Source organism: Neovison vison, chromosome 8 (assembly GCF_020171115.1).
Source record: "Neovison vison isolate M4711 chromosome 8, ASM_NN_V1, whole genome shotgun sequence".
Classification (NCBI taxonomy): domain Eukaryota; kingdom Metazoa; phylum Chordata; class Mammalia; order Carnivora; family Mustelidae; genus Neogale; species Neogale vison.
The window spans coordinates 34,451,195-34,477,432 of record NC_058098.1 but is presented as its reverse complement, the minus strand read 5'-3'; the positions used below and the strand labels follow the sequence as shown (position 1 = coordinate 34,477,432).

The window sequence follows — 26,238 nt, the reverse complement described above, 5'->3', positions numbered from 1 at the left end:
TGGGATCCATTGGCCATCTGGAACATACAATAAAAGGAAATCCATTACAAGGAAACTTCTGAAACATTCAAACGCTGTAGGTTGGCTTTGGAAAGCTTAAAAGAAGAGGACAGCAGAACCAGTTCCTACTTGGATTGGAGTTTGTTTATTTTGCTTTTTTGAAATCCGAGCCAAAGGCCCTAATGGTTTTGACTAGCTGTACATGTTTGTTTCTGTACTTTTGAGCTGGGCCAGTTTCTGCAGATGAGACTTTGCAGATAGCACGAGACTTTCCCTCTGGTCTTAAGGACCGCCAACATTTCTGGGAAATCATTCCTGAAATTATATCTTCTCCAAGAAGCTGCCTCTGCGTCATGAGAAGAAAAAGCATAATTTCCTGTATTACCATTGACAGAGAAGGTGGAATCATTGTGCTTTGGAGGGGAAAAGACCCGTGACCTGTGGGCCAAAGAGTAACCCTTACTCTCAAAACAGCCTGTGCTCCACGTGGGGACACAGGTATCTACCCAAATCCCTTGACTTCTCCAAGGGAAAGAGGGAGAGAAGGGCGAGGTGAGAAACCCAGCAGTATAGCAATATTGTGCCTGGGAGCATCAGCATCAGGAAGAGTGCCCTTTTTCCATCTCCTCCTGGGGACATAGTTGGGAACAGACAGTCTTCCCCACCTGAGAGCAAACAACTCCAGCTGGAGACCTGGGCACGCATTTCATCCCCTCGGTGTGCTCAGCACTGAGGGGCCTTTAGGACTTAGGGCTCTGGCCAGACCCTTGCCTGTGAGGGTGGAAGGGCATCCAAGGTGTCTCTGCTAGGCAGTGCTAGAGCTGGGATTACAAATCCAGATGAAATTTATGGTCTATTGGGACAAAGATACTTTAGTTTAAAAGCTAGAGGATCAGGATGCCTGGGTGGCTCAGTTGGTTGAGCAGCTGCCTTCGGCTCAGGTCATGATCCCAGCGTCCTGGGATCGAGTCCTGCAACGGGCTCCTTGCTCGGCAGGGAGCCTGCTTCTCCTTCTGCCTCTGCCTGCCATTCTGTCTGCCTGTGCTTGCTCTCTCCCCCTCTGTCTCTCTCTCTGATAAATAAATAAAATATTAAAAAAAAAAAGCTAGAGGATCAATTTTTAAATTCAACAAAAACAATGGCTTCCAATGAGAAGGACCAGTGACCATAACCTGAGGGCTCTATAGTTTTATATGGCTTACAATCCGAACCTGGGTCTATAGCACCTGGAATCATCTCTACTAGCTGCCACCCAGATGGATGTTCCAAAGAAATGTGTATGTAGAAGTATAGTCTTTTCTGTTTAACATTTTTTTAAATTTTATTTTATTTTATATTATTTTATTTTATAATTTTTTTTTTAAGATTTTATTTGACAGTCAGAGATCCCAAGAAGGCAGAGAGGCAGGCGGAGAGAGAGGAGGAAGCAGGCTCCCTGCTGAGCAGAGAGCCCGATGCGGGGCTCCATCCCAGGACCCTGGGATCATGACCTGAGCCAAAGGCAGAGGCTTTAACCCACTGAGCCACCCAGGCGCCCCTCTGTTTAACATTTTAAAATTGAATCTTGGACTTAGACTTTTTTTTGGTGCACATTGTCCCAAACAGCTGTGTCTCTAGACATGCATTCTTTTGCTGGAAATTCCTTTCTGGTTCTCTTCTGCCCTGTGCACTCTTTACTTAGCCTTCAGGAGACATTTCAAATAGTAGGTACTCCGAGAACCCTCCAGTCATACCTCCGTTTGCAAGGTGGCGCCTGGAGCTTTCCCTTCTCTATGTGCCTCCCTCAACAAATAGACAATGAGCTTCTTCAGGGCAAAGATCAGCTTAGACTCTGTAGTGAGTGTGAATTAATAAATGCAATAAATACATAAATAAAAACGGAGTAAGCCTGCCCTACTCCAACTAAACATAAACAAGTAAAAAACATTTATAGCAGATAAACAAGCATAGCAAGTAAGCCTAGACCAATGTGTGTATAGTGATAAGACTAATGTGTGTGTAGTGATAAAGATGAACGTAGAGCAATAAGCTGCAAATATTTTGACCAGTGAAATGATATTGCAAAAATGTTGCAAAAACATGTTTTCGTGTTTATGTGTGTTTTGATGTATAAGCATGAGAAAAACAAGTGATGTAATATGTTTATGAAGGAGACTTAGCACAGCACATAAAAAGAGGCATCGGGTTGGACTGAGCGAAGCGAGTTCCCTGTCGGGAGAACATCATCGCCGGTGTTACCGACGCCCCGACAGTCTCATTGCCAACCACTCGCTGGTTCCCAGTCTCAACTTCTGCGGTGACCTCTCTGTCTAGATTGTGAGGCGTCGTCTCCTTATCCTGACAACTTGACGAGCTGCCAAACCGCGACGATTGTGGTGCGGACCTCGTCCCAATAAAGATAAAGTGAGTTACATCATATCTGTCTCTCTCTCGCTCCCTTTCTTTCATTTACGTTGCGACCCCCTGGCGGGACGCAGGGGTTTGCTCGCATCAGACTCCCAAATAATAATGAGGATAGAGAATAGTTATTGAGCCCTTACTACAAAATACATACTGCCCCGAGATGGTTACACTACTTCATTTAACTTTCTTGAGCATTTTATTGTCCCTAGTTTGCAAAGGACTCATGAAGCACAGGGAGGTTAGGTAACTTTTCAGAGGCCACAGAGCCAGGAGCTGGTTAAAGCAGATTCCTGACCGCTGCGAGGGTCCATCCTGACTTACAAGTCTGGCTCGTTTGTTTCTTTGTTTATTTGTTAGTTTAGATTTTATTTTTAAGTAATCTCTACACTCAATGTGGGTCTTGAACCCACAACCCTGAGATCAAGAGTCTCATGCTCCACTGACTGAGCCGGCCAGGCTCCCCACACCCCCACGACCACCCCCCCACCCCCTCCCCCCTGCCACCAAGTCCAGCTCTTAATCTTACTGGGACTTCCTCACCTGGGACCCACACATCCCTGAGTCCAAGAATAGAATTCAGGGGGATCCTTTTACGGGGATGGGAAATACATCCCATCTTTTGATAATTTTTAGCTGCATTGTAGCACTTCCTATGATTGTGAATGAGGGCAACAGACCGCAGCGACGTCTGTAGCATCTGTGCGGTTGTCGCTAGCAGACATTGCAGACATTTTCTTAGGGCGTGATAGTTGTGGCTGCTCTCTTGAAACTTTGTTTATATTCTTCACTCCCTGGTAATCACAGTAGTCATTATACCTACCACTACACGTTGTTGTTCAAAGCATTCACAAAATATAAACCATAAGTTAGTTTTAAAAACGTTAACTCTTTCAATAAATTGATTTTTTTTGTAATCTATGTTTTTAAAAATTTTATTCATTTAAAACATCATTCTGAATGAAGGACTGATACATGTTATAGCATTCTTTTCTTTTTTTGAGAGGTTGAAGGAGAGAGCGAGAGAGAGTGGGTGCACTTGCGCACATTGTGGGGGAGGTGGGGGGAGAGGCAGAGGGAGAGAAAATCTTACGCAGGCGCCATGTTCAACTGGGAGCCCAATGTGGGGCTCAATCTCATGACCCTGAGACCAGGATCCTGAGGTCATAACCTGAGCTGAAATCAAGAGTCAGACTCCTGGGGCGCCTGGGTGACTCAGTGGTTTGAGCCGCTGCCTTCGGCTCAGGTCATGATCCCAGGGTACTGGGATCGAGTCCCGCATCGGGCTCTCTGCTGAACGGAGAGCCTGCTTTCCTCTCTCTCTCTCTCTCTCTGCCTGCCTCTCTGCCTACTTGTGATCTCTCTCTGTCAAATAAATAAATAAAATCTTAAAAAAAAAAAAAGAGTCAGACTCCTAATTGACTGATCTACCCAGGTGCCCCTGCTATAGCACTGTATTAAAAAAATTTTAAAAGTACCTAATTGTAGAGGACCACATATTGAGTGATTCCATTTCTATGAGAAATCCAGAAGAGACAGATCTGTAGAGACAGAAAGCAAATTAGTGGTGGCCAGGGACTGGGGGGAAGGGGAGCTAAGTAGTAGCTACTAAATGGGTAGGGACTTTCTTTTTAGGGTCAAGAAACATGTTCTAGCATTAGATTCCAGTGATGGTTGTATGACTTTATAATAAATATTGAATTTATACATTCAGTGTATAAATTTTATGGCATGGAAATTATATCTCAATCAAAGTGTTTAAAAAAACAGTGATCTGAGGAGGGTCTTGTAGGCTTCCCCAGGCTGCTCATGGTCCATCAACACAAACACAAAGCTTAGAATCTCATGCTTGATAAATACACAGAGAGCTTCTGATTTGAATGGGAAAAAAAAAAATGTAACAGCTAAGTATTGTGAGTTTAAGGTACTAAATTTAGATCATGAAATAAAGTAATAGGGAACTGCCAGGATGAAATGTGAGTATCAGGGAAAATTTTTCTGGGTCACTTTCAGAGGACTATAGTAACAAAACAAGGGGCTTGGAGGTCAACATTTGATCCATGGCTCCTTTTTCTGGGGTATCATATTTATCTTCAATTTTTCCAGTGAAGTCCCTGCTCTCAGGAAACCCCAGAGCAGAAAACAGTAGCAGCAGCTTGCTTTCATTTTCTGCTCCCCTCGACCCCACAAAGACGCCTCTGTGATGAGTGCAGACAATTCGTCTTCTGCCCCTTTTGCGGAGCCATCATCTCTGCCCATAAAGAGCTCTCTTTTGTTGCCTCTCTCTTAGGATGGTTGGTGGTGAGACCTGAAGGACAAATGGTGGTTTTCGGGGTGTCTTTGCTTTAGACATCTTTCCCTAGACGTCTCCCCTTCCCCAGCAGGAGCCTTGACTTTTCCACAAAGATTCTCTGATGCCCAGGTCCAGCTCGCCATGGTGTGAATGGTGCCCTCCCCTCCTCCCTCATTGCTCATGGGGACCCCACATGAACCTCACAGTTCAGCATTGGGGCAGGCACAACTGGTGCCCTGCCTGGGCTCCACTGCAACTTTGGGGGGCACCTTTTTGAAAAATTTGAGTACAGTGGACACACAACATCACATTAGTTTCAGGTGTATGAGGCAGGGATGTGACAAGTTTATACGCTGTCCAATGGTAGCTAATATCTATCACTAGGTAACGCCATTACGGCGCCTTTGACTCGATTCCCTATGCTGTGCCTTTTATTCCTGTGATTTGCTCATCTCATAACTGGAAGCCTGTACCGCCCAACCCCCTTCACCCATTTTGCCCAACCGGAAGACACTTTATTCATGCAGGCAGCTTCTTATCTGAAGGACCCGCTACACTTTTGGGGTCTATTCAACGAGCCAGGGACAAGCTGCAGCCAATGACAGAACAGGAGTTAGTGGATAAATAACTTTGTCTTCTTCATCACTCAAGGGGATTATTCTGGGGGTGTACTCCCAGAAGGATTGAGCCCTAGGTATGCAAGAGGTCACCTGCTCAGTGCTATTCTCTTTATTACCTCCGTTCCCTCTGTCACTCCATTGGGCCCTCGTTTGTGCTTGTTGAAATCATCCCCCAAATAAACCTGTGGCACCCATGTTCTTATCTCAGGGTCTGACTTCGGGCAATCTTCCCTTGGGCGGGCATGCATGATGTATGGCTAAAGCAGATCTTTAAATATGATGGACAGCAGAGGGACCCGGCGTGTGACACACCCAGAGGCGAGCACATCCACTGGGAGTTCCACCCCCTCTGCCATTGCTCAGACATTTTCGGAGCTCTTCTTTTTGAACTGCCTTCAGTGCCCATGGAATATTGGATTTGAATGAGCATTAGCAGAATTGTTTTAAATTGCCAAAAATTAACCCAGGATAAGTCGGGTTATATAAGACTGATTCACGTAGGTGGCTGAACTCTCTTTCCTCCCACTGATCAAAATTCCAAAGGGGGAATTCCAAAAATGTGTTAGCCAATTCACAAGAACCATGAGGTGGGGACCGTCTGAATGTCCCTCAAGTGATGAATGGATAAACAAATGTTGTCTGGCCATGTGATGAGATACCATTCAGCAACCCCCCCCCCAAAAAAAGAACACTGGTACGTGCTACAACATGGATGAACTTTGAAACTGTTAAGTGAAAGCCATCAGTCACAAAAGGCCACATACTGTATGATTCTCTTTATATGACACATTGAAAAGAGATAAGTCCTTAGAGAAAGAAAGCAGACTATGGTTGCCAGAGGGTGGGCAGTGTTGGGAATGGGGAATGACTGCTTAATGGATGTGGAGTTTCCTTTCGGGGGCAATGAAAATGTCTTGGAACTCGATAGAAGTGGTGGGTGTGTGATACTGTGAATGTACTAAATGCCACTGAATGGTTGACTTTGAACTGTAATGGTTAATTTAATGTTGTGTGAATTTTACATCAAGTCTAACAACAACAACAAAAAGCATGTATTAAAGTATGTATTAGTGAGATAGTAATGCCCTTCTATCCTTTTCCTGGAGGCAGAGATGCTATTCTAACGATTTCGTCGACAATGAGAACCAGCTCTGGTACTGGAGAGAAAGTCTGGAACAGGCCAGAGGGGCAGGACGTCTATGGCTGGATCAGAGCGGTTTGGGAAGTGGGGCCATGAAGGGACACTCTGGGGCACTCTGTACCTCCCATCCCCCTTCATCCATTTTGCTCAATTGGAGCACACTTTCTATTCATGCAGACAGTTTCTTATCTGAAGGACCCGCTACACTGATGGGGTCTAAAGGGTTTCTTGGCTGGAGCAGGGTATTCCACATGGCTGTGCTCAGCCTGGATAAGCCAGGGCTTCAAGGAGCCAGGGACAATCTGGGGGTTCAGGGCAGTGGTGGCTCACCATCTGATAGGGAAGTGTCTCAAGATCTTGACAACTGGATAGTCTTCCTGGGCTATGCTGGTTAAGCTCTGCCGCAGGGGATGATTGGGAGACTGACCTCTGTGTTTGCTCAATAGGATCTCTGTCCAAGAACAATCCCTACTTCCAGCTCCATGGTCCAGAATGGGTGGGGGGGCTAGCATGAGTGAGCCCACCAGCCTCTTACCTGGAAGTCCCTAGGCCCTGATGCCATTAGGACAGATACTCTGGTACAGGATGCTCACCTCTTTTCCATTCCCCTCCCCTTCCTACAGGCTGGGAAAATTCCATATTTTGGAATCCCATGGAAGCACAGATGGGAGGCTGGGCTCTACAGCCTTGCTATTAAAAAAGTGGTCTGGGATCAGCAACTTAGCTGTCACTGGGGAGCTTGTCCGAAATGCAGAAACCTGGAACCTACCTCACTCCTGCTGAATCAGGACCCTCGGGTAATTTCTATGCACATTAAAATTTCAGAAGCTGAACTTTAAGAAACAGTGACTTAGGAAGCTCTCTTTTCTCAAAAATGAAGGTTTATGTCTCTCTCCCTTGCAGTTTTCTTACTGGCATCATTTGGAAAAGCAAAATAAGACAAAACAAAACTGTCACTGTGCAGGGCTTATCCGGACAAAACCAAAGGTGCCTCATAGAAAGCCCATGATTTCTTTAAAGTCTCTTATTTCATCTTAGAAATTCCTATGAATTTTGCGCTTTATTTCCTGGTATATTGATGTTAACCTTAACATAAAATTGTTGTTTTTTTACTTCCCAAATTTCTGAATGGAATTGAGGTTTCAGGATGGTGCAATGTATTTTTACGCCCAATGGCTTTGTATCTCCCAGAATCTTGTACACACCATAGACTAAAAAGCAGATGTAAAGTGATTCAAGGAGTTTGTGAGTTCACAGGGAAACCATGTTAGGCTCTGAATATTTGTATAAACACAAGAAGGCAGAAATATGATTGGAAGAGAAGACCTTTCTTTGGATTCTTCGCTCTAGGTACTGACTACAGAATACAAACAAAAATTCATGTGAGGTCTTCAACTAAAGCAAGAGAAAATTAGGATAGATCCAGGAAAGATTCCTGGACTCAGTGACTGTCTTAGGATGACACCCCTCAAAGCAGAGCCTGAGACAAGGGTTGGGTGTGTATAATTATTGAGGAGGCTTCACAGGGAGTGCGGCAAGCAGGGTGGGGCTGGGAGCCCAGCAAAAAGTTGGCCTTAGAGAAAGCCCAAACTTGGCTTGATTCACAGGAAGCTCTGGAGCATGAATGATACCCCAGAGTTATCTCACTTGAAGCAAGAGCACTGACATTTTGTTTCCCAGTGTCAGGCAGTCATTGGTGCATCTGGGCAGCCCGGCATCTGTTCCTCTCAGGGCAGTTCTCTGGAGAAAGGGACTGTCTTTGTTAGCAGCAAATCCTGAGGGCAGCCCTGTCCAGAGATCTGGGTAGGCCACCACAGCCTACCATCCCTCACAGTATCTAACATTGACCTTCCCATCATTTGCTTTCACTTAGAGATCGCATCTTGTTTGACTGTATATATGTCACTGTCATTTTCTCTTATAAACAGCTGCCGGGCATGACCGCTAGGGACAGCCACTGGTTTCGGCTCTTTTGAGAATTTTGAAAACAAAATTCCCAAAGGTCCCTGGTGATTCCCACCCAATGCCTCACCCACTTGTCATCTCATTCAGGTGAAGTTCCTGGGGTGGCTCCCTTCCTTCCCACTTTTGATTTCTGTGTAGTCCTGCCCCAACCACACCCATCAGTCCAGGGGAGCTTTTTCCTGAGCACAGAGGCCCAAGGAAATAACAAAAGAGCAGCCCTGGCCTTATCATTCTAGCTGATTATTTAAACAGCTGCCAGAAAACTGCAGCTGCCTTGGCAAGAGTCCAGGGTAAGGAAGGGAGTGAACCAACATCAGTGAGCACAGTCACTGCCGCCACGGTGCAGGAAGGCACCCTTGAGTTTCAAGTGGCCTTTAGACACGGAGATTGCAATCATCTTGCAATCACCTTGAGTGACTGGGAGTTGGGGAAGGTGGCCTCCTTTTAGACTGTGCAAAATCTGGCAACGGCTTCAGGAATGCAAACCTTAATCAGGGTTCTTATGTCAAAATTATCTGGACGCAGACACAATGCTTCTCTTCTCTCGTTCACTTCTGTCCCAGCCTATTCCCCTCTCTCTGTGCCCGTTCTACTCCTCAGGCAGAGAATGCAGGTGCCATGACTGGTGGGTTATGCTCCATGAGAGGAGCCTGAAGTGATCTAAGCAGAAGTGAGGAATTCACTGTAAATATAAATTCCTGAGAATTTACAGTAAAATTTACTCCCAGTGCAATGATTTTATTTTTTACTGTTCCAAGAACTAACTCTAAGAGATAAGTAGTATGTTTGTTATGTATGTAGTACATAGATGTCCTTTCTGGGAATCGTAGGGAATTCCGGGTTCTTTGCTATGTTGACTAATGACGAATAACACTTGGTTGGACCGTTCTTTTCCCATGGGGTCTTTCATCATTCCCACTTCAGAATATATTTTGGGAAATCTAGGATTTTGAATCAGTCTGGGTTCTCCATAGAAACAGAACCAATGGGAGATAGATAGATACTATATGGAATTGGCCCATACAATTAAGTTGTCCATGATCGCCAGTTGGCAAACAGGAGCCCCAGGAAGGATGATGGTACAGCCCCAGTCTGAGTGCCAGGGCCTGGCACCCAGGAGAGCCAGCAGCCCCATTGTGAGCCCAAGTCTCAAGGCAGGAGAAGAAAAATGTACCGACTTGATGACAGTCAGGCACCTTCCTCAGCCTTATAGTCTACTCAGGCCCACCCATCTAGGGAGAGAATTCTTCCTTACTCAGTCTATCAGTTCAAATTTCATCCAGAAACACCCTGACAAACACATCCAGAACAATGTGGAACCTAATACCTGGACACCCCACGACCACATCAAGTTGACACGTGAAATTAGCCATCACCGATGTATGACAACCTCCCCCAGGCTTTAGTATCCCAGGTTGGCTCCTAGTCAGTTCTGTCTCCATAGACGTGAAAATCCACCTCTGGAGACCCTAGTTTGTTCCTCTGTGAAATGAAAAACCTGAATAAAATAATCTATGAGATTCCAACCATATGATTTAAAATTATTTCATAAAATACCTAAAAAGGCACTCATGATCATATTTGACCTTTCTTTGGGATTTAAGGGTTTGACCCTGCCTTATATTTGGATTTGTATGCATTTATATGTATGAAGGTCTGGGATTATGATAGCAGAGAAAGAAAATTGCCTCTCAATAACTAATTTTAATCCAAGCAAAAGACCTCTTAACTATGAGCGGCCAAAAAATATATGTGGGAACTGGCAGGTGGGACTTCCAGAAAAATTCCATTAGAAGGATACAAACAGCTAGAGTAGACCCTATCTTCTATTCCCCTTCCTCCTGCTTCTTACCTGGAACAGAGGTGTATTATTGGTAGCTCCAGCAACCATTTTGAACCATAAAGACATCTTGAGATTGAAAACCATATACTAAAGATGGCAGAGCAAGAAAATGGAGAGAACCTAGGTTTCCTCTGACACCACAGAGCCTTCATAGTAGCCATGAATATCCACCTCTGAACTTCTTTTGTATGTTGGGGAGATGAACTGCTACCTTGTTTAAGTCACTATTACTTTCAAAGTCTTTAATAGGAGATGAATTTAAATTTGAACTGCTATCTGAGCAAGCCTAGCTTCTGATTTTTTCAAAATAGTATTTCTCAAACTTCAGCCTGTGTCAGAGATCTTGTTCAAATACAGAATCCTGGGTGCAACCCCCCGGAGTTTCTGATTAAGTAGTTCTGAAATAAAGTCAGATAATCTGCATATCTAACAAATTCCCAGATGATACTGTTGCTGCTGGCCCCGGGAATACACTTTGAGAACTACTGTCTCAGCGTATCTCTAACGTTTTTGGACAGAGGGAAAGAAACCTTTACCTCTTGCAAAATGATGTCAACAACCTGAATTACAGGGTCAGTAAAATGATATCTTATAAAACACATTTAAATTTTACTTCTGGGGTTGCCTGGGTGGCTCAGTGGGTTAAAGCCTCTGCCTTCGGCTCAGGTCATGATCCCAGGGTCCTGGGATTGAGCCCCGCATCAGGCTCTCTGCTCAGCAGGGAAGCTGGTCCCTCCTCTCTCTCTGTTTGCCTCTGCCTACTTGTGATCTCTGTCTGCCAAATAAATAAATAAACTCCTTTAAAAAATTTTTTACTTCTAAACTCATGATGAAGGGCACCTGGGTGGCTCAGTGGGTTAAGCGTCTGACTTCAGCTCAGGTCATGATTTCAGGATTCAAAGATTGAGCCCCAGGGTGTGTTCCATGCTCAGTGGTGAGTCTGCTTGTCCCTTTCCCTCTTCTTCTGCCCCTTCCCTCCTTGTGCTCTCTTTCTCTCTCTCAAATAAATAAATAAACTCTTTTTCTTTTTAAGAGTTTATTTATTTATTTGACAGAGAGACAGAGAGAGAGGGAACACAAGCAGGGGGGATGGGAGAGGGAGAAGCAGGCTTCCCGCTGAGCAAGGAACCTGATGTGGGCCTCAATCCCAGGACCCTGGGATCATGACCTGACCTGAGCCAAAGACAGCCACTTAATGACTGAGACACCCAGGCACCCAATAAAGAAACTTTTTGAGAAACAAACAAACAAACAACAAAAAACCAACAAACTCTAATGAATGGCATCCTGGGAAGTTTTCATTTAAATGCATAGGAAATGATGGATCCTGTGTTCTTTCTCCAGAGCAAAGCGCTGAGCAGCAGAGTTGATATTATTGGGCCTCTAAGTACGCGGCCAAGAAATGGCAATATGGGATTTTGTGGGTGTTGCCATTTTAAATGTGTGGTGTTGCTGTTTTCTGTTCTCTCAAAGAAATATCTATCCATGTTTATCATAGTCTCAAATGCTCTCTTTATTGGTATCGGGAGCTGGAGCATGTTTTTTTCCCTGCAGAGAGCTGAAGAAGATAAACAATCGGGCCCAATTTAACCCAGTGTTTTGGAAAAATCACCTCATGATGTCATTTAGCCTGAGGAAATGTCACTTTCCCAAGTCTCCTCAGGGCAGCACACTGTCCCTTGTTTCCGGAAGGGAACAGTGTGCCTGAGGAGGTTTCCTTCTCCCACTGCTTGGGAGAACCCAAGCAGTGGGAGACTCAGTAACCTGTGCAGAAATCTTCCAGAACAGCCTCCCGGGGTGGGAGTGCTGCCTGTTGGAGCCCAGAGCAGCCTGTTTCCCTGAGAATGTCTTCCCAAGCCCAGCATTACACCAGCATCAGTCATAGGCATCTCTCACCGTGATTGGGGCAGGAAGTCCTGGGCTTCAAGACCGTGGTTTTTCTTTTTGTTTGTTTTTTTAAAGATTTTATTTATTTATTTGAAACAGAGAGATAGATCACAAGTAGGCAGAGAGGCAGGCAGAGAGAGAGAGGTGGAAGCAGGATCCCTGCTGAGAAGAGAACTGAAGGTAGAAGCTTAACCCACTGAGCGACCCAGGTGCCCCAGGACTGTGGTTTTTGTGTTCAGATTTTCAAGGAGAAAGAAGTTTAAGTCAGGTGGATTCAGGCCTCAGCATTCCTGGTCTTTCCAGCCCATGTGCCCCTGGGCTGCCTCTTCAGACATTTCCCACAAGCATGGCTCCTTGCCTTAGGCAGAAAGAATCCCACCCAGGTCTGAGCTCTGTGTATTGAACCTTTCGCTTCCACTCTTTTGCGCTCTGGCCACTTGGCACAGACTAGGTGCTCAATAAAAGTTTGTGGAACAAGTGGGTAGCCCATGTGCAGTTGTGGCTGCCTGAGGTAACCGATCTCACGTTTTTCTTCTTTTCTTCCTCTCTTCCTCTCATTTTTTTTTTTTTAAGATTTTATTTATTTATTTGACAGAGATCTCAAGTAGGCAGAGAGGCAGGCAGAGAGAGAGGGAGGAGGAAGCAGGCTCCCCGCTAAGCAGAGAGCCCAATGTGGGGTTCGATCCCAAGACCCTGAGACTATGACCTGAGCTGAAGGCAGAGGCTTTAACCCACTGAGCCACCCAGGTGCCCTTCCTCTCATTTTTCCTTCTTTTCTTCATGGGATACTATGGGAGATCCAAGTCATTATTTTATTAAGACATAATCACATACAGTGAGTAGGCAAATCTTGGGTGGATTGTCACCTGAATGAAGAACATTTCTATCACCCCTGGATGTCCCACGGAACCCTTTTTTAGTCACCTGTTTCCACCCCAATCTCCAAAGAAAAATCTCTGTTCTCATCTCTGCCACTATAGATTGGATTTCCTTGTCTGTGAACTTCATATGTCTGACTTCTCTCCTAACAACATAGCATTTTTGAGATTCAGATGGCCCCTTTCTTAATTTTCTTAGAAATCAAATTGTCTGACCTTGAGTCCCTGTGATATTGGCTGCTGGACATTCATCTGTCAGTATAAGGGCCCTCTTGCCCAGCCTCAGCTACAAGGTCATGGCAAATCTGAAGTGGGAAGAAGGGGAGGTCTCAGGCCCAGAAGCCTTTGGTGAGGGCCCTCCCTTCCTCTTTCCACATAGGTTGGCCCATTGTCTGAGCCTGCCGTGCACTTAGAAACTAAGACCACTGGGAGCCCTACAATTCTAAGATGAGGGACCTCTGCTGTGACCCATGGCCTCTGTGCCTGGAGAATGTCTCCTAGAATGTCTTCAAGCAACAGCTGTTGCTTGAAAGTTCTGCCCCACCTCAAGCCTCCATCTTGGATCCTCAATAGTGGGGGCCTCCAGACCTCCACTTGTTGTCCAATCTAGGGTAATCTCCTCTCTCTTCCCCTCCTTCCTGTTCTCCCAACAACCCCAAGAGTCTGGCTCTGTGTCCCCTTTTCTTCCTTTTATAAAAGCCAGGAATGAAATTATTTTCTCCTAGCAGCTTCTCTATATAGCCTTGCCTGGGCCTGAGAAAAAGGAACACAACAGCATCTCTGATGGGTACTCCTGGGAATAGTACCCCAGGACTTCACTTTAGCTGCTCTTTGACCTTCCAGAAAAATCTCCAGTCCACAATAAACTATTCACTTTTGTGAGTTATTAAAGTCACTCCCTTGTGAGCTATTTTAATTCCTTCTTCCTTATACTCACCTGGGGTAGGGGAAGAGGCGGGGCGGGGGTAATAACTTAACACAATACCTCCCTTTAAGCTAAATACTTGCCCAATCCACACCAGCATCAGAACCACAGAAAGCTTTGTGAAGAAAATGCACAACCATGCTGACTGGGCTTACTTCTAAGTCAAGGCCGCAAAACTCAAATGGGTCTGGAATCCTTTAATACTTTCCAAGAGTATTCAGTTTCTTGATTTCCAAAACAACTCCTCCGAATCTTTTTCTCTCTCCTCAGACTTCCTCCCCAATTCCCTCCCCAGCGCCACACACCATCCATCTCCACCCCCTCAGCCGATAACCTGCCTCAGATTCCTGTGAGAAAAAGGAAGCAGCTAACCACAGCTCTAACAACTTGCTATTTCCAAATCTGCAAGGCACTGGCACCCACTCCCTCGGCCTCCTCGCCTCCTACCGAGGAGATCTGACATCTTCTGGATCTCTTGTCCTCTTCCTTTCCTTAAAAACTTGACTCCTGAAATTGAGTCTTTTTTCTTCCTGTATCACCAATTTCTCCCTCTTTAGAGATCTAGTTTTCAGCACACCGTGTCTTAACAAACATGTTCTCCTGGAACAATGATATTTGCTCCCCAGAGCTGTTATAATAAAGTCCGCTGATGGGGTGGCTTCAAACAACAGAAATTTATTCTCTGACAGTTCTGGAGGCCAGAAGTCTGAAATCGAAGGGTTGGGAAGGCTGTCCTCCCTCCAAAGGCTCTAGGGGAGGCTACTTCCTTGCCTCCTCCAGCTTCTGGCAGCTCCAGGTCCTCCTGGGCTTATGGTAACATAACTCCAATCTCTGCCTCTGTTGTCACGTGGCGTTCTCCCCTAGGGTGTGCCTGTCCTTGTCTCTTCTCCTTTCCTTATGTTTTGTTTTTTAGAAGGTTAATTCCAGTATAATTAACATACAGTATTATATTAGTTTCAGCTGTACAATGCGGTGATTTAACAATTCTCTACATTATTCAGTGCTCATCACACAGGTGCACTCTTAATCCCCTCCAGCTGTTTCATCCATTGCCCCACCCACAAGCCCTCCAGTAACCATCTATCGTTCCTTATAGTTAAGGGGCTCTTTTTTGGTTCGTCTTTTTTTCTCTTTGGTTTGTCTTTTTTTTTTTTTTTTTTTATTCCACATATGAGTGAAATTATACAGCATTTGTCTTTCTCTGACTAACCTATTTCACTTAACATTAGACTCTAACTGCATCCGTGTTGTTGCAAAGGGCAAGATCTCATTCTTTTTGATAGCTGAGTAATATTCCTCTGTGTGTGTGTGTGTGTGTGTGTGTGTGTGTATGTGTACCACATCTTCTTTAGCCATTCATCTATTAATGGACGCTTCCATAATTTGGCTATTGTAAATAATGTTCCAATAAACATAGGGGCGCATATATCTTTTTGAATTTGTGTTTTCATATTCTTTGGGTAAATGTCCAATAATGGAATTACTGAATCATATGATAATTCAATTTTTAATTTTTTGAGAAACCTCCATACTGTTTTCCAATAGTGCACAAGGGCTCCTTCTTCTCTATATCCTCACCAGCACTTATTGTTTCTTGTTTTTGATTTTAGCCATTCTGACAGGTATGAGGTGATATTTCACTGTAGTTTTGATTTGCATTTCCCTGATAATCATTGATGTGCATCTTTCTTTTTAAAAGATTTTATTTATTTATTTGAGAGAGAGACAGTGAGAAAGAGCACGAGAGAGGAGAAGGTCAGAGGGAGAAGCGGACTCCCTGTGAAGGTGGACACCAAATGTGGGACTTGATCCTGGTACTCTGAGATCATGACCTGAGCCAAAGGCAGTTACTTGACTAACTGAGCCACCCAGGTGCCCTAATGTGCATCTTTTTATGCATCTGCTAGCCATCGGTAGGTAAGTCTTCTTTCGAGAAATGCATATACATGCACGTTCTGCCCATTTTTAAACTGGATTTGTTGTTGTTTTTTGGTGTTGTGTAAATTCTTTATATATTTTGAATACTAACTGCTTATCAGATTATCGTTTGTAAATGCCTTCTTTCATTCAGTCGGTCGTGTTTTTGTTTTGTTAATTGGTCTTTCCCTTTTCTTTCTTTTCTTTTTAAGAATTTATTTGTCTGTTTGTTTACTTAGAAAGAGAGAGAGCATGCACAATTTAGGAGAGGCAGAGGGAGAGGGAGAGAGAGAGAGAGAGAGAAGCTCAAGCAGATTCTGTGCTGAGCACAGAGCCCCAACAATCCCACCATCCTGACCTGAGCTGAAATCAAGAGTTGGTTCCTTAACTAACTGAGCCACCCAGGTGCCCCTGTTCTTACCCTTTTCTTAAAGATACTAGTCATACTGGATTAAGAGTTCACCTTACTCCAATATGATCTCCTCTTGACTAATTACATCTACAAAATCCCAAATAAGTTCACATTCAGAGGAATCAGGAATTAAGACTTCAACATGACTTTTTAGAGGGCACAGTTCATCCCAAAATAATCACCTGTCTTCTTATAGCTATTGTGCAATGCGTCTATAGTGTCCCCGCTTTGTGGAAGAATGGTTCATTGTATCCCCTGGTTGACCTCACTTAACCTTCTCACACAATCCATACTTCTTCCTCATTCCATTCCATGGATACTGCCTTTGTTAAGGCCATCAGTGACTCCAGGTTGCCAAATCCAACTGTCACTCCACTGATCCTGAACTTCAGCTCTCAGCACTATTGTACTATTGGTGATTTGTTTCTCTGGTGTCCATGCATAGCACTCTCTTGATCATTGCTTCCCATCCTCACCTCTACTTCCCAGCCTCCTTTGCTGGCATCCCTTCTTCTATTTTTTTAAGTTTTATACTATATTTTTTATTTAAGTACTCTTACACCCAATGTGGGGTTTGAACTCACAACCCAGAGATCAAGTATCACATGCTCTTCTGACTGAGCCTATCAGGTGCCCCTGGCATCTCTTCTTATTGACTTCTATAGGTTGAAATCCCCCAGAGATCATTATTAGTCCCCTTCCCTCTCCTTCAAAACATTCTTCTTAGATGACCCCCCCCCCATCCATTCCCATGTTTCTAAACCAGCTCCATATCTATAGCCTAGTCTGTTCTCTGGATCTCTGAGCTCGCATAACACACACACACACACACACACACACACACACACATATATTTTTTTTTTAATGTGTCTACCTGGATTTATAATAGGAATCTGAAACTTTACATGGTCAGACTAGAATTCTTTGATTTTCCTTTAAAACCAGTTCTTGCCCTGATCTTCAAATAAAAGGTATTACCATTTGCCCAGTTGTCCACATGAAAAAAAAATCTAGATTTGAGGGTTTTTTTCTCTTGCGCCTTTCTCCCCCAACGATCTCTACCCCACCCCCAGGTTCTTTCTACTCTGACTTCACAGTTTATATCTTCTATGTCAGCCTTTCTCTGGTCTGGAACAAGCTGCCATCATCTCTCACCTGATGACTAACATAACCCCCCTAACTGGTCTGCCTATTTCCAGTCTTGCTTCTCAGAATTCACACTCCTTAAGGAAACCAGAGGGATTTTTTTTTTTTTTTTTTAGATGAAAATGAAAGGAATTTCCATGGCATTTGAGTGAAAGCTCATCTTTTTGTTTGGCTTACAAAGCCTCTTATAATCTGGCCTGTCTCCTTTCCGGTCTTATCTTGTGCTTGTCTTTCCTCATTCCTCATACTCCAAGCCCTGCAGCCTTTCTCTGTTCCTTGAACTCTCCAAGTTTATTCTCTCTTTAGGACTTTGGCACTAGCTAGATTTTCTGTACAGAATGCTATTTTTCTCTGGTCTTTGGCTGGCTGACCCCATTCATTCAGACCTTAACCTAAATGTCACCTCCAAAAAAAGGTCAAAGTCAAGAAGCTGTGCAGACTCTAACTAAGCCTATCTCCTCACCCTGCTTTTAAAATAATTCTCTGATATCACGTACTACCAGCTATTTTTTTCTAGTCCATTTGTTCATTCATTCATTCATTGTCTCTTTCCCCCACTGGAATGTAAGCTCAGGAGAAAGCTAAGGAGACTTTCTCTCTCATGTTCATTATGTGTATCTATGATCTTTTGCCACAATAATGTTGTATGACAAATAGCCAAAAAAAAAAAAAAAAAAAAAACAAAACCCAAAACAAAAACAAAAACAAAAACACAACCTATCTTATGTTAAACAAATAGCATTTATTTTTCAAACATTTATTTGCATGTTAGCCACTTAGGCTACTCTTGGTGGTTCATTTCTTCTGGCCTCAGTTGGGCTTACACATTTGGCCTTTAGCTCCCTGTTAGTTGGGATGATTAGAATAACTGGACTAGCTTGGCCTGCTCATAAGGTGGCGGTAAGGGTACAACAGTGAGAACAAGCCCCAGTGAGCAAGTACTTTTATAAGCTTCGCCTTACGTCATGGTTGTTGATATCCCATTGGCCAAACTAAGTCACATTGACAAAGCCCAGGGACAGAGCAGATAGGCAGTAGAAGGTTATATAGTAACAGACAAGGACACAGGGGAGGGTGTAGTATTGAGACCACTAATATAATCAATCTACCCCGATATGGTATCCTCAACCCTTGGTATTCACATCTTGCTTAATGAATGACTGAGTTACTCTTTCACAATGAAGAAAAGGAAAAAAAAATTTAATGAGAAAAGATTAATGAGAAAAAATAAATATAAATAAATATAAATAAATGTCATTTATAAATAAATGACACACACAGTTATAGTACCACAGTCCCAGTGAAAGATTCTCAACCTGGGGTTTCTGAATGGATTTCAGAGGGCTGGGAAATCTCTGAAATAGTACGTAAAATTAGGAAAAGATTGTTCTTCTGGGCAGACAGCAGCTCATAATATAATCCAGGCCACACCCACTTCCTTGCCTGGGTGCCATTGTGCAGTCCACAGATCGTACAACTGTATGTAGCTGATCTGAGAGCTCGAATCTTAGGATAATTTTGAGCCTTTCTCTTCTATCTTTAGTGTAGTTTACTGGCTTGACTAGGGCTGTGTCTGGGTGTTTGGATGTCCCCATCTGCCTACTTTCAGTGTTGATTCTCACAAGTTGATTATTTCTTGCCATGTCTATTAGAGGAAGAAAGTGAAAGCTCATTCTGTCTGGAAAACACCCAGCCTCCTGGTGTGTCTCCTGGGGCAACTCCTTCTCAATTTCTATCTGGAAATCTATCTACATCTTACTGTGGCCTTTGGGGGAAATTACTCTTTAAACCCTGAACATGGATCAATCTGCCTCATCTTGGGAAGACACCTTTGGACCAACACCAGTCCCAAATGAATCACCAAGACAGACACAACTGAGGTCACTGTAGGTAACACCAATCAAACAAGGTGGCTCACATTGGCCTCCCTAATTACCCCAACTATGTAAAACATTTTTAAAACACACTCAGAAATTCTCTAAAATTACCGATCCTTGTTTGGATCATGAGAAGTCTCATTACTAGAGAGATAGTATCTAACCTATTTCTGTGGATATCATAAATGATGTAAAAGGATGGTCTTCTCACTTATAATAAATATAAATAAATGTAACTCTTTTCAAGTTTCAAAGGGAAGGAAATCCAAGCCATAGTAATGGGATTAAAAATGGATGTTTCTATGTCTTGGCAGTATGTCTATTTTTCATCTATTTCTTAAATTCAATTATATCATGGCATCCTTCTTTTAGAATATTTTCTTAATTTTTTTGGACATTCTGACTTCTTTTAATCACAAATAATCCACAGAACAAGAAAGTGCAAATAAGTAAAAGTCAAGAAAATGTACTATCATTGACAAACATATCAGCTAGATCAGACATCTGATTTTTATAGTATTGAGTATAGAGTTCAACTTCAGAGAAGAATATTTTTCTTGGAGGTCTTACTCTCCCTGAGTTCCTCATGGCCCTAGGATAATTATGGCTATTGATTATGCAGGATGAATCTGAGAAGCTACAGAAAATAGCTGTTTAAAATGCTAAATGAAGCAGCGAACGATGAACTGTGTTCTCTGGGTCAAGTGGTAGATAATGTGTTTTGGGGAAACTTTCCATGAAAGAAGACTGGGGTTTTGCTAAGATGTGACTTCAAAGACACAGCAACTCTATTAAAATTTCCAATGCTAATCCTGGGATTATCAACCTAAACCCTTTTAGATTATTGTAAGCATCCAGTGACCTTGAATGCCTTATCTGGAATTACAATGTTGCTGACCTTTGTGATTTATTGGAGAACTGATGCAGAGTGATCTGGAATCAGAGAAAAAATTATCGGGTTTCTCTGGACCACTATCTCACACCGTATGCCAAGATTAACTCGAAATGGATTAAAGACGTGCATATAAAACTTGCAACTGTAAAACTGAAAGAAAACTGGTGGTAAACTCCTTGACATTGGTCTTGACAACGAGCTTTTTAGATTTGTTACCAAAAGCAAAAACAACAAAAGCAAAAATAAACAAGAGGCCTTCGTCAAACTAAATAAAAACAACAACAACAACAACACACCACCTTTGTGCAGCAAAGGAAACCATCAACAAAATGAAAAGGCAATCTACTGAACAGGAGAAAATATCAGCCAATTGTATACCTGATAACTTAATATTCAAAATATATAAAGAACTCATACAACTCAAGAGCAAAACACCCCAAACAATTTCAATTAAAATGAGTGGAAGGGGGAGCCTGGGTGGCTCAGGGGGTTAAGCCTTCAGCTCAGGTCATGATCCCAGAGTCCTGGGATCGAGCCATGTCGGGCTTTCTGCTCAGCAGGGAGCCTGCTTCCCCCCCATCTCTCTGCCTGCCTCTCTGCCTACTTGTGATCTCTGTCTATTAAATGAATAAAAAATTAAAAAAAAAACAAAAAAAAAATGAGTGGAGGATCAGAATAGACATTTTTCCAAAGAAGACATGCAAATGGCCAAAGGTTCATGACAAGATGCCCAACGTCTTTTATCATAAGGGAAATGCAAATTAAAACCACAAAGGGATATAGCCCCATATCTGTTAGAAAGGCTAAAATCCTAAAGAAAGGAGATACCAAACACTGGCAAGGATATGGAGAAAAAGGAGGCCCTTACAATGTTGATGGGAAAGTAAATTAGTGCAACCACTTGGAAAACAGTAAGGAGTATATAAAATATGGTATAATATATATATATATATATACACACAATGGAACATTATTTAGCCATAAATTAAAAAAAAAAATGAAATCTTACCATTTGTAACAACATGCATGAATCTTGGAGGTATTATGTTGCAGGAAGCAAATCAGACAAAGATAGACACATATCATATGATGTCACTTATCTTTGGAATCTGAAAAACAAAACAGGACAACCAGACTCACAGATACAAAGAACAGATACATGGTTGCCAGAGATGAGGCGTGGGTGGTGGCTGAAATGGGTAAAGGGAATTAAAAGGTACAAGTCTCTAGTTATGAAATAAGTAAGTTACGAGGCTATCGTGTGCACATGGTGACGATAGTTAACAATGCCATATTGCATATTTCAAAGTTGCCGAGATCGTAAATCTTAAAAGTTGTAATCACCAGGAAAAAAAGGGCTATAACTGTGTATGGTGATGGGTGTTAACTAGACTTACTGTGGTGATCATTTTGTAATGTATTCAAATACTGAATCATTATGTTATACACCTGAAATTAATATAAAGTTGCCAGTCAATTATGCCTCAATAAAAAATGTTTGAAAAATTATCAGGTTTCTGCTTCATGGTTCGTTTTTGAAAAGAGCCATAAACAGGGTGGAAAATATTGATAGACTTTGTCCCAGTAAAAGCTTGCTTTTGTATTTCATCTCTCTAGAATTACAGGTCATTGCCAGCAACAATCCATGTGACTGCATTTTCAAAAAGAAACACTTGGTCTGAAAGCTATGCGATTTTCTGAGACAATTTTTCCCAGTGACATAAAGTAATTAAAAGTTATTACAGAAAATCAATCTACCCAGTTACTCTTACCTCTTCTAAACTCGGAACAATCTTCAGGACGGCTTGCTTCTAAACCATGCCAGGAGCTCTTAGAAGCAGATTCTTACCGACTGGGGATTGGCAAAGGTTTTTCGTAAAGGACTTGATAGTAAATATTTTTTGTCTTTCTGGGCCATATGGCCCCTGTCTCAGCTCTTCAGGTCTACCTTTATGGCCCCAAAGCAGCTGTGAATATTATGTAAAAGTGTGGATGTTGTTGTGCTCAAATTTAATTTGACCTAAACTGGGGCAGCCTCAGGCCTCACGCTCTAAGCTGCTAACATTTCTTTCAGAGTCCTCCAGGCAAACAACCAGACTTAGTGGGTCCTTTGTCGGGAGAGAGAGTTAGAGAATATCTGGGCTGGAAAAGACAAAAGTAGAAGTTTGTGGAAAACCCCAAAGCCAAACCAAATAACAACAACAACAACAACAAAACCCCCAAATGTCAAATTATTCTGGCTTTACCAGGAAAACAGTGACTTTGAAAACTTACGTTTTGAGTCAAGGGAATATATATATATTTTCTAAAATATTTTATTTATTTAACAGAGAAAGAGAGAGAGAGAGAGATCACAAGTAGGCAGAGAGAAAGGCAGAGAGAGAAGGGGAAGCAGGCTCCCCGCCTAGCAGAGAGCCTGATGCAGGGCTCAATCCCAGGACCCTGAGACTATGACCTGAGCCGAAGGCAGGGGCTTACCCCACTGAGCCACCCAGGTGACCCAAGGGAATATATTTTTTTCCTCAGTGAATACTTATAGAAAATGCGGTTACAAAAAAAGAGATTAAAAATGAGTATTTGAAAGGGGGGGATCTGACCCTTCATCTTCTTCATCTTCTTGTTTGTCCTCACGGCAACTTCGTATTGTATTTCTAGAAAGTTCCAGGTACTCTTGAATGGAATTTAAAATCCACTGTTTCACTATAGTAGAAGATGCATCTTGCCTATAATTAGGGTTATGATATCTAGCAAATAAAAATATAGGATGCTCAGTTAAATTTGAATTTCAAGTCGACAACATGGACTTTTGAAGTACAGGCACATCACATACAGTATTTGGAACATACATGCACTAAAATGTTACCTGGTGTGGATCTGAAATTCAGATTTAACTGGGCATTCCTACATTTAACTGGCCACCCTACCTCTTCTTTTTAAAATTTAACCTCTCTGTCTTAATTTTCTCATCTGTAAAATGGGGGACATGATAGTACCTACATAGCAGGATTTTAAAAAATAAGTTAATATATGTGGAATGTATAGAAGAGTTCTTGGCTCATAATGAGTACTCTATTACAACCCATTAACTATTCCTATTGTTGGGGTGCCTGGGTGGCTCAGTGGTTAAAGCCCCGCATTGGGCTCTCTGCTTGGCGGGGAGCCTGCTTCCTACTCTCTCTCTCTGTCTGCCTCTCTGCCTGCTTGCGATCTCTCTCTCTGTGTCAAATAAATGAATAAAATCTTAAAAAAAAAACTATTTCTATTGTTATATTATTAGCTAATTAACTCTTTTTTAACTAGTGGTATTAGTTCTAAATGGTTATAATAAGACTGACTGATATAATTGTAATGAACTGAATTATATTCCCTCCGGAAATTCATATGTTGTAGCCCTAACCCCCAATTTGACTGTAAACAGAGATAGGGCCTTTAAAGAAGTAATTAAGGTTAAATGATGTCATAAGGATTGGATCCTAATGCTTGGCATCCTTATAAGGAGGGAGAGACACCAGGGATGTGGGCACACAATGAAAAGACCATGTGAGAATGTAGCAGTCTACAAGCCAAATAGAGAAATCTAAAGATAAACCAAACCTCCTGACACCTTGATCTTGGACTTCCAGTGTCCAGAATTATGAGAAAATACATTTCTGGTGTTGAAGCCACCCAGGCTGTGGTACCTCGTTATGGCCGCTCTAGCAGACTAACAGAGTCACCATGCACATGACCTTTTCCTTTTTTCTGAACCGAGAAAACTTATTTAACGATTTTAACAATATTTATTCTTTGAAGGAGGAGTGCATTATGACTGGGGCTAGGGAGATAGGAGTTTTTTTTTTTTTTTTTTTTTTTAAAGAAATTAAGTCTTTTAGACATAGAAGAAAGTATTCAGTTAAATCTCTTCATTTATAATGGAAAAACAAGGTATCCTACTGGAAAGAGAACCCCAAGGCAACCTGACTTCCACTGGAGAATGAGCCTGTTGGACCTATTACTGGACCCATTCCCAAGCCAGTTTTCATGGGTGGAAAGGTTTTCTCAGGATCACCTTCATTTCCTTGGTATCTGATTTAAAGAAGCATCTTTGCTACATCTACCTAAAACAGGAGAATGACATAGTCACCAAAGGATTGGATGTAACCAGGAAGGCTAAGAAGTACTTCATGACTAAACAAGTCAGTCTCCCACTCACTTGAGGGAGATTGTACAGATCCAGGTACTTCATGACAGCCCTGACCTAGTCCACTGGCATCCCGCATAATCTGGGCCACCTGCTAGAGAGAATCGTCATCCATACCAAAGAGCGAGTGGTAGGTGTTCAGACAGTACCTCACATCATCTTCATCTTGACACCAATGGCGTCCTGAAAACACTCTAAGGCTCTTCTCTTCTATAGGGAGATAGCCTTGTCTTTAATGATCTTCTCACAGGTGTGGAACAGGTTTTTCCAGGGAATATGGCACCAGATATCAGAGAAGTCCCTGTGCAAGGTATCCTTAAGCTCTGGGAAGTCATGCAATAAGGGCTCAAGGCTAGAGACCAGGAATATGATGTGTTCACACACCCACCTCTTCTGGAGAGTTTCTGGGCTATTTTTGGGATATTCTGCAGGACTTGTTCTTCCCATAGGGCACTTGTGCTGAGGTCCCTGTCCAGCTTGGTCCAGAAGGTGGACCCAGGTCCCAGGCCCCGGTTGGTTTTGGCAAGCTTGACCAGATTTGTGCTGAATGTTTAGAAGAGGCCATACTGGCTAAGTGGCATTTCCTTCAGATTGTTCTCCAGGCTTTGGGCAGCAGCACTTGTGCTGAGAAGGGTGTGTGTGTGTGTGTGTGTGTGTGTGTGTGTCCCACAATACCACATTGGGAAAGTGGGAGAAGAAGTAGCTAGTGTAGCTAGTGTGAATCTGGGTTGTCCTCACCATGCCAGTGGGAGCTGAGGTCTCCTCCTCCTGCCCAGTTCCTCACACAGTGTGTTGATGAAGGAACACATGCCACTGCCAGAGTCCCCAGTCACAGCAATGCTCACTTGGGCACTGACCACAGAGACCACCTCCAGCTACTTCCCTCCTCCTAAGGCCTTTACAACATTCAAGGGACCTGCCTCATATAAAATGCTCTGGCCCATACAGTATCACACAGCTGAGTTGAAAGATATAGACAAAGAAGCACAAGACGACAGGGCTGGCTACACCACACCGCTGACCAGTGGTGTAACCCCACAGGACTTTAAAAATACATTTCCGTTGGCCACTTCAGAAATTGAGATACCATTTAATTAATTAATTAATTAATTAATTTAAGGCTAGGGGAAGGGCAGAGGGAGAAGGACAGTGAATCTTAAGCAGACTCGACGCCCAGTGTGGAGCCCACCGAGGGGCTTGATCTTACCACCCTGAAATCACAATCTCAGGGGAAATCAAAAGTTGGCCCCTTAACCAACTGAGCCAACCCGGTGCCCCAAGAGGTTATTCTAAATATGAGTTGAAAGTGATGGTTTGATAAATTGATGTGATGGTTCTTTTCATTAAACACACTCTGAGATATTGATTTTTGTACTCGTTGAAGTTTTGTGCTTCTTTGACATTTGTAACTCCCTTCAAGCTTATTTTTGTAGTGGTCTCCTATTGTAAAATGTTCCAATAGATGAAAATAATGTAGCTCAAGGAAGCCAGGTTTTGGCCAAAGCGATACAATCCTCATGCACACATAAAGTGACTGGTTTGCAGCTTAAAAGACTGTTATTTCAATTTTTCTTTTCTTCTTTTTCCTCCTCATCTGTTGCTAGGATTCATGAACTAGTTAAAGAGCAGGCACTTACTTTTAGAATTTGGTGGTATTCATTATTTTAGCTAGACCAGGCAGTTAAATATAAAATACATCAATATTCAGTGTAAAGTGCCCAAGACAGCATCTTGGAATTGACTCTCAGTGTTGTTGAATGTGTTCTTATGCTTTACTTCACATCAAGTTAACTTACCAGTTAATCCCTTTCGTTGTTTTGTAAATTCTTTGAGATCTAAATAATGTCCCACACCCTGCA

General features: G+C 42.7%; 1 pseudogene; it reads right to left on the bottom strand.

Annotated features, from left to right (window-relative positions):
- The window catches only part of LOC122915395, a 122,373-nt pseudogene extending 97,050 nt beyond the window's left edge, over positions 1–25,323 (bottom strand).
- Positions 25,324–26,238: the final 915 nt, after the last annotated feature.